The sequence below is a fragment of the Orycteropus afer genome, unplaced genomic scaffold, assembly GCF_000298275.1.
Source record: "Orycteropus afer afer isolate SDZICR_OR568_19922 unplaced genomic scaffold, OryAfe1.0 scaffold00154, whole genome shotgun sequence".
Classification (NCBI taxonomy): domain Eukaryota; kingdom Metazoa; phylum Chordata; class Mammalia; order Tubulidentata; family Orycteropodidae; genus Orycteropus; species Orycteropus afer.
This window is the reverse complement of record NW_006921741.1, coordinates 4,548,295-4,555,598: the sequence shown is the minus strand read 5'-3', so window position 1 is coordinate 4,555,598 and position 7,304 is coordinate 4,548,295.

Sequence of the window (7,304 nt, the reverse complement as noted above, 5' to 3'; positions counted from 1 at the left end):
AACAAACAACAACAACCCAAGCCACAGTGTTTTCAGTCACCTCATATGCATGTGAAAGCTGGACAATGAACCAGGAAGTCTGAAGAAGAGTTGATGCTTTTGAGTTATGGTGTTGACATAGAATACTGAAAGTACCATGGACTGCCAAAAGAACAAATAATTCCGTCCTGGAAGAAGTGCAGCCCTGATGCTCCTTGGAAGTGAGAATGACCAGACTTCATCTCATCTAGTTTGGCCATTCTCTTGAGAAGGATATCATGCGTGGTAAAGTAGAGGGTCAATGAACAATGGGAAGTCACTTATTGAGATGGATTGACACAGTGGCTGCAATGATAGGCTCAGATACAGCAAGGTTTTTGAGACTGGCACAGGACTGGGCAGTGTTTTTTTGTGCATAGGATCACTATGATTTGGAGCTGACTCGACAGCACCTAACAACAGCAACAATTATTTGTTTAGATGTCTATCTCCTCCACTAGACCATGGATTTTCCAAGTAGTTAGCTTAGTTCTTAGAACATAGTAGACACTCAATATTTTTTCCATGAATGAATGAAATTGCTGTTGTTGTTAGGTGCCATTGACTGAGTTTTGATTCATAGTCACCCTATGTACAATAGAATGAAACACTGCCCGGTCCTGGGCCATTCTCAGAATCATTGCTATGCTGAACCCATCATCGCAGCCACTGTGTCATTCTATCTCATTGAGGGCTTCTCTTTTTTTCTCATCCTGTGCTTTACTTAGCACATCCTTCTCTAGGGACTGGTCCCTTCTGGCAACATGACCAAAGCATGAGAGATGAAGTCTGGCCAGTGTCACTTCTGAAGAGCATTCTGGTTGTACTTCCTCCAAGTCAGATTTGTTTGCTCTTCTAGCAGTCGTGGTACATTCAATATTCTTCACCAACACCACAGTTCAAAAGTATCAATTCTTCTTTTGTTCCTTATTCATTGTCCAGCTCACATTAATATATGGTAATGTTTGGCTACCATATGTATGTTCAGGATTCATTCAACAAGCAATTATTGTGGGCCAACTATGTACCAAGCATCATTCTACATGCAGAGGATCTAATTATTGTTGTTAGTTGCTGAGAGGATCTAGTAGCAACTAGACACAGTTTCAGGCTTCACAGACAATTAAAAATAAAAAGAAACGAATACTGAAAATACATAGATTTTATTGTGTTAGTTCAGGTGCCTCAAGAAGCAAATACTGAGGTAGGATTAGATGTTATATGAGGCTTACTGGGGTGGGGTACCTGTGAAGGATAAAAGGAGGGAATAGGATAGGCAGGGATACACTAAAGGCTATGATGCAAGTCTGAAACCTGTTAAAGGAAAGGGGGAAGAAAAGAGTTTGGGAAAGAAGAGTCTCAGACTGTACCACACTGCTAGGTAAGTTTCAGCGGTGGTGCATTCCTGAGCCAAAGTTGTCTATGAAAGGAGTCTTGCAAGAAAGGGCCTGCCTAGTGTAGTACTCATGAAGTGCTCAATCATTGGCTTGGAAGCAGTCCTAGGGAATCATGACCACAGAGATTGTAGAGATGGATACAGATAACTAAGGCTGTCAGTCAATTCTGCTGCCTCAGCAGGTTCTTTTTAAGGAGATCTGAGTGGCTCAGTTCCTCTGCTGCCAGAGTTAGGAAGGAATAAGAATACAAAAATATATGAAGAGTGATGTTATTAGTTTAGTTTGACTAGAGAAGATCCTGATAAGATAACATTTGAATATAGATATGAATAAAATGATGAAGAGAGCCATGTGAATGTCTTTGGAAAGAGGTTCTAGGCAGAAGGAAGTGCAAATAAACAGGTCCTGAGTAGGAAGTATGCTTGATGTGAGTGAGAAGGAGTAAGAAGACCAATGTATCTGGAGCAGAGTGGGTTAGGGAGAGTAATGGTACGTGGAAGTAAAACATAGGCATTGTTTATTCATTCATTCATTCAATAAATAGTTATTGGGTGCCTAGTATGTCCTAGACACTGTAGATACTGGAAATATGGAAGAACTAAATATATATAAACTTCTTTCCTTATTTGGTTTACATTCTAGTTAGGGAGATAGATAAAGAAAATATGTATCATGTTAGTAATAAATGCTAAGGAGAAAGAATAAAGTAGGGATGAAGGGTATGAGGTGTCAACTGGGTAGGCAGGGTGACAAGTGAAGCTCTTATTGAGAAAATGAATTTGAATAAAGACCTGAAGGAAGTGAAACCAGGAAACTATCACAGGGGAATTATTCCAGATGGGGAAACAAAAATGACAAAAAACTCTGAGGTAGGAGTCTGCCTGGAGTTATACGACAACAAAGAAGACAGGATGGCTTGAAAGGAGTCAGAGATGGCAAGATTAGTAGAAGATGAAACTAGACAGAAGGCCAGATCCTACAGATCATTGCAGGTTGTATAAATAAATATCAGTTAAAGGGCTGGCTTCTTTTTGCCGCAGGCTGATAGAAGAGCTGGAAGCATTAAGTCAGCATTGTAAAACAATTCTCCCTAATCATCGGTGCCTTCTTGTATCAGCTCCTTTGTCTGGTATAGGAAGGACCAGTGTTGGGGCAGGTTGCCAAAAACCTAAGAAAATCAATCCTGATGTCAGTTTGAAAACAGAGAGTGTGGAAAATTGAACTTATCTGAGTAGGTACCTGCATTCAATGGCAAAATACTGCATTTCAGAGTTGAACAGATTTTATCTTGAACTAATCTGATCCTTTACTTTTACTGGTTTAAAAAAACAGGGATTTTAAGAGAACAGTAGACCCAGGACTAGAATCTAAGAGTTCTAAATCTCCAAGAAATACTTCCTCCTGAACCACAGCTGCCTGTCAATATCAGTGCATTAACCTAGTGTGCTTGCAGAGGAGTTAAGTGCATATTGTGGGAGGATAGAAGAGGGAGTGCTGTTGAACTTGTTTTTTCACATAAGCCTTTTTCATTAAGGACAAGAACAATTGAAGGACTACTCTTTCTTCTCACCTGTCCCTGGAGAGCCCTTCTTTTCTTCCCTTGTTTGCAATTGTCCAGTTAAGTTAATAAACCCATCCAGCAAGGAATGTGCAGATTTTGTGGTTCACATCTTGCTAAGACCTCCCTGGTCCTCTGGTAACTGATCTTATTTGACTGATAATTGCAAATCATCATATAATGTTAATAATATTAGTCCCTTAACTGAAATTCATTTAACCTAGCTGAGCAGACATTTCATGCATGTTATAGCTCCCTGTTGGAACTACTGCAGCTGATAACCAAGGAAAATGTGATCAGAATGGGCATAAATAGAAGGAACATATAATGAGACTGGCTTGACACTGGAGTTTTGAATTGAGAAACTGCGTTCTAAAATTCTCAATTACAATAGGAGGTCTTTCACATGATTCCAAGGGTATTACATTAAAGCTGTGGTATCTTCTTTGCCTTGTGCCTTAGCTTTCTTAACACTTTCCTCACTAAGGCAATATATCAAGTATAAAATGTGAAAGACTATGATGAAATTTGAAATTTACTTATCTTGGCCACACATGTTGTTGTTGTTGTTGTTATGTGCTGTTGAGTCAGACCCGACTCATAGCGACCCCTCCTTGGGTTGCTGAGGCAGTATCACTACAGAAGTAGATTGCCCAATCTTCCTTCCGAGGAGTGGCTGGTGGATTTGAACCACCAGCCTTCTGGTTAGCAGTCAAGTGCCTTAGCCCCTATGCTACCAGAGCTCCTTGGCCACATATGTACTCATTAGCAGATGTTATCCCTTGCTAAGGTCATTCAGTCAATTATTCATTTATTCAAAAGTTATGTAATATAAAGCTTCAGAGTCAGAGAGTCTAGATAGAATTCCTGTTTTGTTGATTATTAGCTGTGTGATTTTCAGTAGTTACTTATCTTCTCTGAGCTCCCATTTTCCCTAAAATGGAAAGAATATCTAACTCTTGTGGCTGTCACAAGAATAAAATTAGGTAAATTGTGTAAAATTTCTAGCACAATACGTGCATACAGTATTTAGTAGCAGCTGTGTCAACTCAATGGCTGGGGGTTTGGTTTGGTTTTCTGATATGCCATTTCTAGAAGCTCTGATGACTCAGTTATCAAAGCACTCAACTAGTAACCAAAAGGTCAGTGGTTTGAAGCCACCAGTTGCTCTGCTGGTAATAGATGTGGTAGTCTGCTTCCTAAAGATTTATAGCCTTGGAAACCCTATGGGCAATTCTACTCTGCCCTATAGGGTCACTAGGAGTTGGAATTGTTTAGATTGCAATGAGTTTGGGTTTGAGTGTAACATTGCTAGTGGTATAAACGGAATTGTAGGGAATCTAAAGTGGGAGAATGAATGATTGAGAGAATCAGAGGGCTTCTTTGAGGAAGAGAAAATCAAGATTATTTTGAAGGATAAGAAGCAGTTTACCAGAAGCAGAGGGCATGGTAGGACAATTAAGCAGAGGGAGTAAAGAGAAAGAATGTTAGAAGGAAATGACTTACCTTGAGGAACCATGAAAACTGATTTGGGTGGAATCTAGGTGTGAAGATGAGGCTGGAGAGACATGTGGGTAGATAATGCAGTTTATTTGGGATTTGATGAGATTTGAGTACTGATAGGAAAGTCCTTCTCTCTACTTCATTTGTAAATATCTCCTTCATCTGGGTACCAAGGTATGTACTTTAGGAGGTATAAGCTTGGTTTCTTTTAAAATGCAAATGTCCTTTTAGAATATAAAGTAGATCCATTTTAATTTAACTAATAAATTCAACATCTTTGTGAGATGTATTGTGCTAAGCACTTAGAAAAATACAATTAAAAAATAAGGGCTTGAACTTACCCTCAGGGAACTCACATAGTAGTGGGAAGTCCAACCCATAAATCAATAGCTTGAATGCTACTTACCCAATACATTTAGTTCATATATATACATATGAAGAAGTATTTCTTGAATTAGACCTTAGAAGGTGAATAGGATTTCCAAATGTTTTAAGCAATCATTAGTACTTTAAAGGTAGTTTATTTAGCATGATATGGGTTGCTAGGGAAATCCTTTGAAGGTAGGTTGGGAGAGTGGAGCTTCTGTTTCAAAATTGTGCCTTTGTATAACCCTGCCCTTGGAAAAAGAATGTAATTGTAACTCTGAGAAGTCATCCAAGAGAGAAAACTCTATTTTTCATCATCATTAGTACAATATATGTGTGGCTGATGTTTGATATATAAAACATGAATTATGCATGAGGGATAGGGATGAGATGTTGTCATGATAAAAATTTAATTACTATACACTATATTGCTGATGAGACAGCAAATTGAATATCACTGACAACTTGTCTCAACAGCAAAATGTGTTTGATGAAATGTCCAGTCTATGATGAGATAATGAATTATCCCACTAGAACTATGATAACTATAACTTTGAAAAACAACTGCCCAGAAGAAATTAAAATTACATAAGTGAATTCTTGAAGGTTTTTTTTTTTTTTTTTTTTTTTGGTGACAAAGAATACATGTGATTAATATGGGTTAATAAAAAAAAAGATTTCAAAAACTTTCTGACCTTTAAGAAGGAATATAGTATAAATGATCTCATTACAAAATCAGGAGATTTATCATTTTATTTTATTTTAGTGAAGTCTAGAAATATCTGTTTAACTTTTATTGAGATGAACTAAAGCAAGCATTGTTTTATTGTTTATATACTCTATTCTTGGTGCTCTCACATTCATTACCTCAAGGAAATATCAGTAACTCTAGTTTTGCCAAAAAAGGAACTTGAGACTTCTGGTAAGATGGCAGAATAGGCAGATAAGCTCCACAGACCATCTTCAACAAAGAAAAGAGAAATCAATTGACAGAGATACAGAAGATAATCCTGGAGCCCTGAGCTTTGAAAGGAAGTATACAGAAGTGGATTAGGCACCAACTAGTGGAAAAACCTGAATGAAAACATTGAGTACAGAGATGGTCGGAGCAGTGGACTGTCAGCTACTGCGATGGGACCAACAGCCTGAATATTTCCAAGTGGTGTTGGAAGCTGAGAATTGACCTAAAGATCAGCCCTGATTGCCAAGAGCTGCAGGGATGACTGTGTTGGTGGCCTATGACTAGGAAGGGAAAACAGCAAGGAGGGAGACAATCTTGAGTTATGGACTTTTGGCTATCCAGAGGGTACAGCCATTTTGATTGTTCACATGTGGTGGCCATTTTGGATATTTAAAGAGACTGAGGGTGCAGTCATTTTGAATGTATAAAAGTGGCAGCCATTTTGAATATTTAAAGTGACCAAGGGCACAGCCATTTTGAATCTTTACAATCTTTAAAAAAATATATCACTTTTATTTTAAAGTGACAGTGTTCTCTTTCAGAGACCTAAGAATAGGTTCTATTTACCAAGGATGGCAGGGATGTATGGGAGGCTGACAATAGGAAAGGAAACAGGTGGTGAGTGTATAAGTGCTGCCAACTAACGAATAGAGGAATACAACATAGTACCCTGCTTACGTAGATAACATACAAACAAAACAAAGAAAATGAAAATTGTGGGCAAGTCACTCCAACAAACAGTCAACAATTAAATATAAACACAAAAATGTCACATTGCCTCAGAGACAACAGAGCATCACAGTCCACAAAATGAAACAAGATAAAGCAGGAAAAACAGGGACCAGGATACAGACCCAAAACATATCCCTGAGGAAGATGCAGCATTGGAACTCCCTGATAAGGAATTCAAAAGAATTATATTTAGGTACCTTCAACAAATTGAGAGACAGATCAAGGAAAACACTGACAAAACTGAGGAAAACACAGAGAAAACCCTAGAACAATTTCAAAAGACAATACAAGAATAAAGTGAGAAAATAAATGAAAAATTAGAAATGATACAAAATATACACACAAAAATCCAGAAGACTAATACTAAATTTTCAGAAATAGATAACACATTGACAGGGCAAAGAAGTAGAATTGAATCAATGGAAGACAGAATTAGTGAGATTGAAGGAAAATACCTTGATACTTCTTTGGAAAAGGATCAATCAGAAAAAAAGATGAAAACAAACTGAAGAAAGCCTGAGGTTCATGTGGGATACCATTAAAAGAAAAAATCTAGGTGTAATCAGAATTCCAGAACAGGAAGGGAAAAATAAAATCACAGAGAAAATTGTCAAAGATTTGTTGGAAAAGAATTTTCCTGGTAAGATGAAAGATGAGAATATATCCATTCAAGAAGTCCAATGAACCCCAAACAGGATAGACCCCAAAAGAAAATCACCAAGACATATCATCATCAAACTCACCAAAACCAAAGACAAGGAAAGAATCC